Source organism: Amblyomma mixtum, chromosome 4, assembly GCF_055824585.1.
Source record: "Amblyomma mixtum isolate Tamu chromosome 4, ASM5582458v1, whole genome shotgun sequence".
Taxonomy (NCBI): domain Eukaryota; kingdom Metazoa; phylum Arthropoda; class Arachnida; order Ixodida; family Ixodidae; genus Amblyomma; species Amblyomma mixtum.
In genome coordinates, this window is record NC_143015.1 from 144,712,546 (window position 1) to 144,725,263 (window position 12,718).

Genomic DNA, 12,718 nt, shown 5'->3' on the forward strand with positions numbered 1-12,718 from the left:
TACTGAATCGAATAAGCATGCATGGTTGCGCGTGAAATATTGAGGCGGTCAAAATTTAACAAGTTTTTTCTTTCGGCAGATCTCTCTGAGCTTCCCTTATTCTAAATATCCGCCTCCCATGTTCAGCTTAATCGTTGCAACAATGGAAGTGAAAGTTCTGGAACCGGCGAGAAACAACTATGTGGTGAGATGTGATTATTACGTTGGGCATTTTGTTTTTCAGTTCTCTGTGAGAAAGAAGTAAAGCAACGCTAACCAGCTTCGCCCAGTTCTGTTATACGCCTGAAGGCGTATAAGCGTTTGGCTCCAGAGCTTCTAGCCGTTGCTGTATAGAGTTACTGTCTATGAGGTTTCTGGCGTCGCCCTCCTGGCATGTCTTATGCGCAGTTTCCAGCCTTACTTGAAAGCCAGCGAAGGAAGCTCCATTAAGCATTAAACGGCGAACCTCCGAGAGCAGAAAGTCGCAAATGCCTGAAAATTGTGTACACATACACACAGACGCATACACTTAGCATACATCCGCTTGTTGTTGGGAGCATGCCTCCCCCGAGTACGAGCACTGCAATGGCCTGCTTTCAGTTCATATCCTTTTAACCTGTACTTATTTATATATAAGACCGTAAACCTTTTTATTAAGCGCATCTTCGCACGCATTTCGAAAATTTTATGAATATCACATACTTCATCCTTCGCTTCTCTCAGAGTATGACCCCGTTTTACCACTTTAAATACCATGAAAGTTTTAATAAGCATACAACTTTTCCATTTTTCTTGGTCAGGATCAACTATTTGAAAAAGGCACCCTGCCATAGATGAGGGGACCCATTTCCTTTCCCTTTCCCCATCAGGCCCTTTTACCTGGAGTTTCAGATTTCCGTTGGAGAACCTTTTTACGCAGATTGCGTTCACATAAACCGAACATCGGAACAATATGAAGCAGAAGAAATCTGTGCCAGTTCCGAGACAGGAATTCAGATTGCTGACTTGAGATTGCGGCTGGACGGCAAAATTTCGTCACCATTTGAGGTTTTCAGGGACCTCCTGCAGAAAGCGAACAGAAACCATTTCCCTGCATGGCATCGTGTGTTGTACAGGTTTACAGGCCACTTGAGACAAATCTGGCGTCGAAAGAAAACGACGGACTACTTTTCTCTACTCTTGACCTCTGTATGGCTACTTTCCAGACCTGGTAAAGGGTGAACAGCTTAGGCAGTGCTCGCTACTGGGTGTGTTTAATGCAGGTGAACTAACACAGCTGTTAAGACCATATCTTGCCTTCTGCAGAGGACTGCTCCTGTCTAACGTCAGCCTCACGGAGTGACCACATGACGGGTACGTTGACGACTTTGCTGGACCTTGCATTTGTATTTCCTTGATGCGTACAACTCGTTTGTGACGCCGTATCATAGAGCCTCCAGTATAGTATATACGAACGTCTTTTCGAAATAATCATCTTCCCTTTCGCACTACAGCCGCGTGTGTGCCCTGCAATGTCAACGCACGTAAAAGAATCCAGGTAGTCTTAATTCATCAGCAACTCTCGATTACGACATTCCTATAGCCTATGTGTTGCTTCGAAATGTTAAACACCACATTTTAAATTTCATTGCAGTTGTAGCCAGTAGCGTTGATGTAGCAGTAAAAACCTTTTTTGATGGCATTGTTCTTTAAAATGCAACACACTGTACCTGTCACTGCGACACTAACGGTCTCCCTCTGAATTTGCAGCCCGAGTCCGTGGCGAGTGTGCCACCAATGTTTGAGCAAGGCGCACCTACGGCGACTGGACAGACGACGTCACGAAGGTGCGCAATGGACCCACACCCGAAGACATGCTGAAGGTGAGGAGGTCTGCCAGCTGCTTTTGCCCACGCAGTGGACGCACCCATTGGTCCATCGTTCCTGCTCCAACGGGTGGAATTTAAGGCGCAGGGTACTGGCCTGAACTCGTACGCTATGGCCATTGACTTCGATGAAACTTGTTGGGCAGGCTGGCGAAAGATGGGCAATTGCGATTGTTGAAATGCGCGCGGTAAGTGCTCGATTCATAGCACGGTGGAAGAAACAGACTCCTTCCACCGTGATTCATAGGCTTCCTTTTATGTAATAAATGCGCGAATTTCATCGGAAACAACAAAGGCAGTCTTAGCTTCAGCTCTTGCGCATGTTGGACTGCTCGTAGCGCGCCCGTGTTTCGAGATTTCCGCTCCCAAAGTTGATGCTTAATCCGCCTAATCGTACGCATGCGAGACGTGTGCGCTTCACGAGGAGCTTCTCGTGTTCTGTCGTAACCCTAAGGCATTGCGTTTTTTTTTTTTCAATTTCGGTTTTTGAAAGCGAAAGATTTTGTGGTCAGTTTTGCCTTTTGTTCGAGCAACAGAAAATTGTGTTTGCGTGGTTTAGAACGACGATCAACCAGGACAGTAAATGTGGGTGCGGTGTAATCCATGCCATGCCACGACAACACCGCAGCTCAAATGCATGCTTGTTTCACTCAGTTTATTTCTTTTTCGTATTTCCGGTACTAAAGGTTGAATGTCTTTCGAGGAGAAATTCTAGAGGCCCGTGTACTGTGCGATGTCAGTGCACGTTAAAGAACCCCAGGTGGTCGAAATTTCCGGAGCCCTCCACTACGGCGTCCCTCATAGCCTAAGTTGCTTTAGGACGTTAAACCCGAATAAACCAAACCATACCATACCATGCCGCAGCGTATCATGTCATATCATACTACACCATGCCGTAGCGTACCATACCACACCATACCATGCCGTAGCATACCATATCATAGCGTACCATAGCATACCATACAATACCATGCCGTAGCGTACCATACCATACCCTACCATAAGGTACCGGTTTGGTTGGTTTGTGGGGTTTAACGTCCCAAAGCGACTAAGGCTATGAGAGACGCCGTAGTGGAGGGCTCCGGAAATTTCGACCACCTGGGGTTCTTTAACGTGCACTGACCTCGCACAGTACACGGGCCTCTAGAATTTCTCCTCCAAAGAAATTCAGCCGCCGCGGCCGGGATCGAACCCGCGTCTTTCGGGTTTGCAGCCGAGCACCATAACGACTGAGCCACCGCGGCGGCGGCCACACGGTACCATACCCCCGTTTTTATTTTTCAATTACGGACAAGAGCATAGAAGCTGGGCCACTAACGTTCTCACTATGTCGCCCTGATTGGCAGCTCAAGCCCTAGCCAGCCTTCCATGGAAGGGGCGGGCGTCTCCTGTGCCTGGAGCGTTATCACCACGTGGGTGCCGCCGACGCCCGGTTGTCGTCCAGCAGCCCGCTCTGCGGCGGCAGACAGGGCTGAAGGTGAGGACGTCTGCCCATGGCTTTGCCCACGTAGCGGATGCGAAAATGACTCCGTCGTGCATTGTCTGAATGTCACAACTGAAGCAGTGAAGAGATGCACAAATATATAAAGAATTTAGTACGAACTTGAAATCCGATGCGGAACACTCGCATCAGGTTTCCGCAAATCATCTGTGCGAGTACTCCACTACTCAGTGTGACATTTTACTGACTCCAATAAGCATGCACGGTTGTGCCTGAAATACAGAGGCCGTCAAAGCTTTGAATCTTTTTCTTTGGGTACATGTTTCTCAGCTTCCCTTATTCTAAATATTCACCTATGTTCAGCTTAATCGTTGCAACTACGTAAGTGAAAGTTGTAGAATCGGTGCGGAACAACTGTCTGGTTAGAAGTGATTATTAAATTAAGTAAGGCACTTTTACTTTCGTTCCTCTGTGAGCTACACTAATCAGCTTCGCCCAGTTGTGTTGTTTCATTCGGAATACTGCAGACCAAGCAAGGGGCCATGATTTTTTCTTTTTGCACGATGATACAACAGGACTAACTATTGAAAAGTAGTTGCGCCGCGGTGGCTCAGTGGTTATGGTGCTAGGAATACTTAGGAATACTTAGGGTTGGCAAAGTAACTCCCTCTTCGAAACATTCTATGTTCTAGCACTTCCTAACATGTTCGATCCCGGCCGCGGCGGTCGAATTTCGATGGAGGCGAAATTCTAGAGGCCCGTGTACTATGCGATGTCAGTGCACGGTAAAGAACCTCAGAAAATCGTAATTTCCGCAGCCCTTCACTACGGCGTCAACCTCAGAAAATCGTAATTTCCGCAGCCCTTCACTACGGTGTGTCTCATAGCCTGAGTCATTTTGGGACGTTAAACCAAATAAACCAAACCAAACCAAACCTTGAGGGCATTGAGCATCTTGGGTTACCCGAGTGTAAAAATAAATTTGGTAAATTTGTTTTTGAGGAAAGCAAATGGCGGAGTATCTGTCTCACATATCTCGGCGGACACCTGAATGGAGCCGTAAGGGAAGGGGGGAAGGCGGACACCTGAGGCGGACACCTGAACCGCGCCGTAAGGGAACGGAGGAAGGTAGGAATGAAAGAAGAAAGAGAGAAAGAGGTGGCAATTTCGACTGCCTGGGGATCTTTAACGTGCGCTGACATCGCACACAGCACACGGGCGCCTCTTGCGTTCCGCCTCCATAGAAACGCGGCCGCCGCGGTCGGGTTCGAACCCGGGTACTCCGGCTCGGTACACGGGCCCCTTACCTCTGAGCCACCGCGGCAGGGCCGGAGTGTGCGCCCGCTTCTGCCGTTTCGTTCGTTAGAGAGACCCCCCGTGGGGGTGTACGCGAGCGGAATGTGCCCCCGCTGTTTGTCCTCCATTGCAAGAAAAGTTCTTTCGAGAACCGCAGTAAATCACCCTCCCTCGCGTTCTTCCCGCTTCGACCTCACGTCCCCATTGGGTCACTCCGAGTGACAGTTGGGGGGGGGGGGGGGGGGGGCGTTGTTTCGGCGAGAGGCGCTGAGCGTGAAATGAACGGCGAGATCGCCACCGACTCGGGCAGCAGAAAGGTGCGTAGAGTTTCGCTCCCGGGTGCCTCGGCCTTTGCCGGGGGCCCAAGAGCGCGGGTGCTTTAACGTGCGCACCTAGTATGTATGCTTGAGTCCAGTCACGAACCTCCGGAGTCGTGTAGCCTGCCTGTGCGGCGCCGACGGGCTCTGGATTCGGAAGGGCCTGATTTGGCTGGGTCTCCGTGATCGCCGGCCATTGCCGGTGAATGCGCGCGATGAGCCATCGACGTGTGACCTGCGTCGTCAAGATGTGCTCCGCGTATACCCCATCCTCCCTCGTGTTGCGTTGCGCCCTATTTAACCCTTTGGTTGGCCGCGTGGCATGCGATCTCTCTTAGGTGTGCCGTCACTCGCGTATGTAGTGTTTGCTTTGTACGCGCGGCTCCGCGGGCCCGCTTTCGGGTGCTGACAAGCCCACAACCTATTGCAAACTAGTATGACAGGAAGAGTCGGGGTTTTACGTTTCTGCTGTGTTCGCCCTTCACTACTAACAAGCTTTGTGGGTCAATCGTGCATCTTCAGCACAAAGAAAAGTCACCAATTAGGAAAGAAAGAACCGCTGGGGAACGTACCCGACGTATTTTCTAAACAGGAGCAAAACTAATTTTCGCCATTAATTAATGGCACCTGTTTCTTGTTTCTTGTCGATAGCGAAGTGATTTCTAAGAGTGGTTTCTCCTTCGTACAGCGGGGGTGGTGGTGGTGGTGAAAACTTTTATTTTGTGAAAAAGAGTTTGGGAGCCACAGAGTGGCCCCGCTACATGGTCGGCGTCCCTAGTATGGCACACCGCATGACGAGGCCCCATCTCTCGCCCGTTTCACCAGAGCCCTTTGGGACTCAAGCGAGGAGCAGTTGAGGAGGGCAGTCTCCCATGCCTCTCTGGAAGGGGTAGGGGAAGGGGGGAGGTGGGGATTTTGAGTACATGCCCACACCATGTGGAAGATATCACAGGTCTCCCCACAGTGTGGGCATCGCCCATCCGTGTTAGGATCGTAATGTTTTATTATTGCCGGACAGAGTAGAGTACCTGTCTGCAGGCGCCTTAAAGTTCGCTCCTCCGTCTTACTCAGCCCTTTTGCAGGGGCCGGGAAAAGGCGGTGGTTGTCGCTATAATGTGTTAATATTTCCCTGAATCGCAGCAGCGGCTGGTTAGTCTCCGAGCCAGAAGAGCTGGGATGAGGAGCCCGGTGAGTAAGCGCTCGGGCAGCCGCGTCAGCGGCCTCATTACCTCGTAAGCCCTGGTGGCCAGGAGCCCAAATGATTCTTTTGGGCGTTGGATCAGTGGCAGTCTGTCTTAGAATACAAGCAGCTAAGGGGGAGATCTCCCCTGCCAAGTAATGATCACATGCTTTTCGGGAGTGCGTAATGATGATTCTCGAATTGGCGTGGGCGGCAGCAAGCGCTATCGCTACTTCCTCGGCTCGCATTGAATTCGGGGCTCGAAAAGAGAGTCCATCAACATGCATTTCCTGGTGGACGACAGCGGCCGTGTAAAATCCCGTGGGTGATGGGGTTGCTACGTCTACATAATATACACCGGGTCGGGAGCCGTCTTGTCTCTCAAGAGCCCGAGCCCGCGCTTGTCGCCTGTTTTCGTGCATGTCGGTGTCCATGTTACGGGGGAGCGGGGAGACCCAGAGCATATGGCGCCATAGTACTGGGATCCGCTCCACCTCCTCTGGAGTGCAGTCGTGTTGGATGTGTAAGCGGTTTAGCAGGCGGCGCCCAGGAGCCGTCTGCATGAGCCGCGTGTATTGGTTCACGAGGTGGGCCTCCCGCAGCTCCTGGTAGGAGTTTAACACCCCCAATGCCTTGAGTTTGGCATTAGAGGTAGCCACCGGGAGATCCAGGGCTCGCTTAGTTCCAGGGCTCGCTTAGTTGCCTTGCGGATGATGGCGTCTATTCGCGCCTCGTCTTGCTTAGTAGTTGGTAGATATGGCACGGCGTAGAGGATCCGGCTAGTCACGAAGGCATAGACGAGCCGAAGCGCGTCCCTGCCCCGCAGACCACCCCGCTTGTTGGAAACGCGGCGGATCATGCGCCCTACCTGTTCGCCTACTCTCTTGAGTTTCGCAATAGTGGAGTCCGGTCTGAGTCTCTGGTGAATGAAAAGGCCCAGAATACGGAGCTCCTCCACCTCTCTAATAGGACCTCCTGACAGAGAGATGTGTATTGCTGTCCTATCCTTTGGGTTCGCTCTGACATGCAGAAGCTCTGATTTCGCTGGAACACATTGGAGCCCGAAGTCATTAGCATACGCATCGACTATGGAAGCAGCCTGCTGAAGGCGGTCCTCCATGTCCCCAAGGCTCTCCTGAGTGGTCCAAATTGTAATATCATCTGCATATAACGCGTGTTGAATGCCTTCCACCCGGGCCAATTGGCTTGGGAGGCGCATCATAGCAATGTTGAACAGGAGCGGTGATAACACTGCTCCCTGAGGGGTACCCCGTGTTCCCATCATGTAAGGGCCATATTCTTCGTCCTCAATCCGAAGAAAGGCCTGGCGATTAGACAAGAAATCTCTTACATACGCGTAGGTCCTAGCCCCACAATCGGTAGAACTAAAGTTGGCCAGGATGCTTCCGTGTTTCACATTGTCGAAAGCCCCTTTCAGATCAAGGGCGAGGATGGCTTTGTCATTGTGTTGCATAGTTGTGGGTCGTATTACATCCCTGTGCAGCTGGAGAAGGACATCCTGTGCAGACATGTGAGGGCGAAACCCGAACATGGTGACTGCAAAGAAGCCCTTACTCTCCAGGTATGGAGAGAGGCGATCCCGTACCATCGTCTCCATAAGCTTGCCCGCACATGAGGTCAGTGATATGGGCCTCAGGGTGTCCGTATTCACGGCCTTACCTGTTTTAGGGATAAACGTCACAAGTTACGTTTTCCACTCGGGAAGGAGTGGACGCCCGTCCCAGATCTGGTTGATGTATTCTAATAAATAAAGGTAGGCTGAGTCCGTAGGTTCGCCAACAGGTTCACTGTTATGTGGTGCCGTCCCGGAGCCGTACCCCGGCGCATTTTTGCTAAGGCCGCCTTAAGGTCGTGCAACTCAAAAGGGGCATCAAGTGTTTCATTAGGCCTGCCAGAGTACATGTACTGTGGCCCAGGCGGGTCCTCCATACGACAGAGATATCTGTCGCACAGAGTGTCCGCAAGTTGCGCCGTCGTACCTTGGAACCCTTGCAGAGCCCGCCGGAGCTGCTTTTGCGTCTCCCCTCTCGTTTGGGAGGGGTCGATTAGACTGCGAAAGAGACGCCACGTCCGCTTCGAGCTCATCTGATGAGCCGCGGCGTCGCAGCGTGCTATCCAATTTGAATCTGAGAGGTCGGCAGCATACGCTGCAGCCTGCTCTGTGAGTTTGGCTATGCGGTCGCGTAATTTGCGATTAGTTTTCTGCTTTTTCCACCGTTTAGTTAAGCTCCGGCGCGCCTCCCACAAATGAAGGAGGTGGGTGTCCACATCGGGGATCTCTTCAGTGGTTTGTAGTGTTGTGACGTGTTGTTTCTGAATGTTGTATATGTGGTTAGCCCATTCCGCGTAGCCGCCGGAAAATAGTACGGGAGGGATAGTGTGATTCCGGAATTTGTGCCAATCGGTCAGCTTGGCCTGACCCCATTTTTTGCGCGCTGCCTTTGCCTCGAGTGTAATCCGGCGAAGGAGGTGATCGCTGCCTAGAGAATCTCCCAAGTTCTCCCATGCAGCCGCTCTAGCATTTTTAACGAGAGAAAGGTGTGGACACGTGTCGCGGGTTACCGAACTCCCCACTCGAGTGGGATACGCCGGGTCCGTGAGCAATGTGAGGCTGAGGGTGGAGATGAGCTCCGCCAGCTTGCGTCCTCTTGCCTCTTCGAAGTGGTAGCCCCAATGAAGGCTGGGAGCATTGAAGTCTCCAACGATCACTAGAGGCTCTTTGGCTGCCAATTTTATCGCGCGAAGGAAGATTTCATTAAAAGTTACGCGCGGCTTACGCGGAGGGCAGTATATGTTGAGGATATGTATTGACGGGTCGCGGCGTCTGAGAGGCAGTACTCGGACCATTGTATATTCTTGCTCGGTACTGAAGTCTGTCGACCTGAACCACGGTGTAAGCCTTATTCACCAAGATGCACGTATAGGGGCCCCCCTGAAAGGTGCTGTAGCCTGATAATTTAGCGTCTATGCCGGGCTCCTGTAGGGCAATGAGCGCCGGCATGTCACCTAGGGACTGCAGGTAAAGCTGGAGGTGTGACCGCTTTTTCCAAGATCTGAAACCCCTGCAGTTCCATTGGATGATCTGGAATTTTTCAAAGTTTTTAGCATTCCGATTACATCTGCTAGCCATCTTGTTGTATTTATTTAAGGGTGATCGGAATAGCTCTGGCCGGGAGCCGGCGCAACCCCAGTGAGGGGCCGCACCGACCCACCAGCTGCCGAGCCTGAACCATGTTCCTCCGCTGCCTGACGGAAGGCTGTCGTACGTTTGAGGTGAGGGGATTCGCAGTTTGTGGCGTTCTTAATTTGGGTGCTGGCCCAGGGCTGCACGGCTTTAAGGACCGAGTCAGTGACCTGGGCCATAAGGTCGGGAAGTGCTTGCGTTAAAGCTGCCTTGAACATGTCCTGGAAGGACTCGCGGACTGCTGACATGATTTGGTTCGGGAGGGCCGCCACTTGCTCCTCCAGTTGCTCGGTTTGGCGCTGCAGTGCCTCTAGGCCGGCGACGCGACCAGCTGATCCAACTACCGTGTCCCCGCTCTGCCGCGAGACGCTAGTGAGGCAAGATGTTACGGATGATCCGTCATCCTCGTCGTCTGGCTCAGCTTCTTGCATTGGTTCAGATGACCCGGCCTGTTTGGCCTCTAATTCCTGAATTTTGCGCGCTAGAATTTGGTTCTGGCGCCTGAGCTCCTCGACCTGCTGCTGTAGGGCGGTTTCGGTAGGGGAGGGACGGGTAGGGGAGGGACGGGTAGGGGGCTCGGAGACTGCCCTACTCCAACTGCTCACCTGTGGTTGGACGGGTGCGAAGGGCGGGAAGTCCCTGGCGTTGAGGACCGGAGGCGCCGCCTGGGTCGCGGACTTGACAGGTTTCGATGGCCCGGTTTTGGCCTTGGTTTCCTGATGGGCTGACGCTTTCTTGGCCTTGGGCGGAGGAGCCTGCTTAGGCCCCGTCTTTGTCTTCGGTTTGGATCCTGATGGGGAGCTGGGTTTGATGGGTTTCCGGAACCGCCCGGCACAGCCAGGAGCTCCGGTAGGGTGGCCGCCTCCGCAGATGAGGCAGCTCGGGACGCAGTCATGTTCCGCCGGGCCGTCAGGAGTGGCATCGGGAACCTGGACTCCGCAGCGTTTGCAGCGCCCCGGCTGCGGTCGCGAGCACGCATCGGCCCGATGGCCCACTGTGCCACAGCGGTGGCATGCAGGCACTGTTTTCTTGTACAGGCAAACAGGGAGCCGTTCGTAGCTGTACAACACCGTCCGTGGCACCTTAGTCCCCGCGAAGGTGATCACCGCAACCGGGGTTCCGCCCAGCTTGCGCACAGACACCACATTTGGTTCCGCACAGAGTTTTCTTTTAACGGTTTCAGACGTTTCGTCAGGCGAAACACTCACGACGCCGCGACAGAACGCACCGGAGAGTTTGGGGTGTCCCCGGAACGGTGGCTCGCGTTCCCCAACCCGCAGCACAATATCCCGGAGTAGCTTCTCCCCGGCGTCGACTGATTTCAACGCACATACTAGCACGTTTTGGTCCCAAACAGGCCACACCGCAAGTCCTGCATTTGCATCGTCCCCGAGGATGGTGCGGATCGCAGCGCCGGCTTGTCCGGGACCAAACGTTGCTCTGAGGTCGACCGTGTTTCGCGGTTTCAGCACCACGACGACGTCGTCTTTTTCGATACGCGGCGTGTTCTGCGGCCGCCACCGGAGTTGCCTGGAGCGCTACGAGGTTGCGTTCAGCGCACTCCCACCCTGCGTATGCGTAGAGCTAGCCGGCGCCTGTTGCTGGGTGGCACCAGCACCAGCGTCCCTCGATGCCACCGCCGCGTTCTTCTTTCCGCGCCAGACGCGGACCATATCTTCAAGGTAATCGTCCTCGGTTGGTAGAGGATCCTCGCCTTGAGTAGTACCCTCGGATTGGTTTGTATCCATTGTTACAATCCGCAAGGACTGTGGGTCGTACCCGGTGACTTAATTTGAAACCGCCGAGGCCAAGGGATCGCCGACCGGGGCCATCGCAGGCCCCGGCGCCGTTAGGCTTAGCACCACCGCGGCGTGACGAAGACTTCAAATGCCCGAAAAGTGGTCAAAAATTGGCCCCACCTTTACAAACGTGGTGTAGACGGATGCCGCTGAGGTTCCTGGAGACGATGGTACCAGGCTTACAGGGGGAAAATTTGATGTATCGCATTTGATTACGAGCTATCGCGGAGGCGACGCGGCATGCGACCGCTCCCGTCACCGACGCGACGCTCTCCTCGCCACGCGTGCTCGCGGTCCGTTCTTTAAAATGATCGGAGCATAAAACCTCGCTTCCCTGGGCTGCTATTGTACCACTTGCTGAGGCGCACCAATTTATCTCTCCCGCATCTCCCTGCGTCTGCGGCGAGGAATACAGTGCTCGGGTAATCCTGCAAAATATAGGGAGAATCATTGTCCCCGTACTCACATACTGCTTGCGCGAAACGCTTTCAATGAAGCAGTCTGCTCCCTGCGTTGAGCATCAAAATCGCAAGCGCAAGCATACAGACTGGTAGCACATCAAACGTCACTATGAATTTTTAAATAAAAAAGGCATGCAGTCCTAAAGTATTCAATTTATATTTGTATGTACCGCCCTGAATTAGCTTCTCTAAAAGCAGCGGAAGCGGTTTTCTTCGTAGCAAACCAACTCCGCTTTTAAATAAGGTAGCGGATTCACCAGACAGCGAAACTACGTTTCCATTCAAGCGAGAAAAATGCTGCCCCACTGGTTATCGCGATCTGCTATCAAGCGCACGGGTCCCTCGACTGCACTTTTGCATCCGTATATCAGCCGACTAATAGGGGGAGTTCTGTCCGTGTTTCGTGCCTGTATTTTCCTGCGTTTATTATCTTTCGGATATCTCCTCTCACACAGACTGGGTGCCCTTCTCGGAAGCCAAAGCTTGGCGAGATCGCCTCCGCATCCTCCAGCAGCCGCCTTGAGAAGCCACATGCGCACAGAGAAGCAAATCCCAGAAAAGGTGAGGATCCGAGGGGTCGCTTTCGTGTCACCAACACACTATGAGACGGCGCGAATTCTGCCTGCCCGCATTTGTAAATGCACGTTATACGGGCGAAGTCATGGATTCCTCAAATGAGCGTGCGAAGTGCGACGACGACGCAATTTATCATGAGGCGTTTCAGCTTCTAGCCTTCCGGTTGCTAATACTGAATATCTGGGATTGATGCTGTGTACAATTTCGAAGAGTCGCTTAACCCAAGCGGAGCAGTTACTAAATTCAGAGCGGTTGCTTCGAATTTTTAGCTATGGAAACAAAAATGATGGGTGTAACGTAACAGACCGCAAGCGGGCGGAGTGGGGGTGGGAAGAAACGGGGGTTAATGACATCCTAGTCGAAATAAAGAGGAAGAAATGGGCTTGGGCAGGGCACGTAATGCGAAGGCAAGACAACCGCAAGTCCTTAAGAGTAACGGAGTGGCTTCCCAAAGGAAGGCAAGCGTAGCAGGGGGTGGTAGAAAGTTAGCTAGGCAGATGAGATTAAGAAGTGTGCGGGGACATGGCGGTCCATAACTACAGCGCAAACGACAGGACAGAGATGAAGAAGGGACACCACACAGCGCTGACTCACAACTA

At 52.8% G+C, this 12,718-nt stretch overlaps 1 protein-coding gene and 1 pseudogene across 1 annotated transcript in view; one reads left to right on the top strand and one right to left on the bottom strand.

Moving 5' to 3' along the window:
* The window catches only part of LOC149348604 (uncharacterized), a 172,829-nt gene that overhangs the window by 104,607 nt on the left and 55,504 nt on the right, over window positions 1–12,718 (top strand). The gene's annotated exons all lie outside the window — the stretch shown is intronic.
* LOC149348610 (uncharacterized) lies at window positions 8,956–12,076 on the bottom strand (annotated as a pseudogene).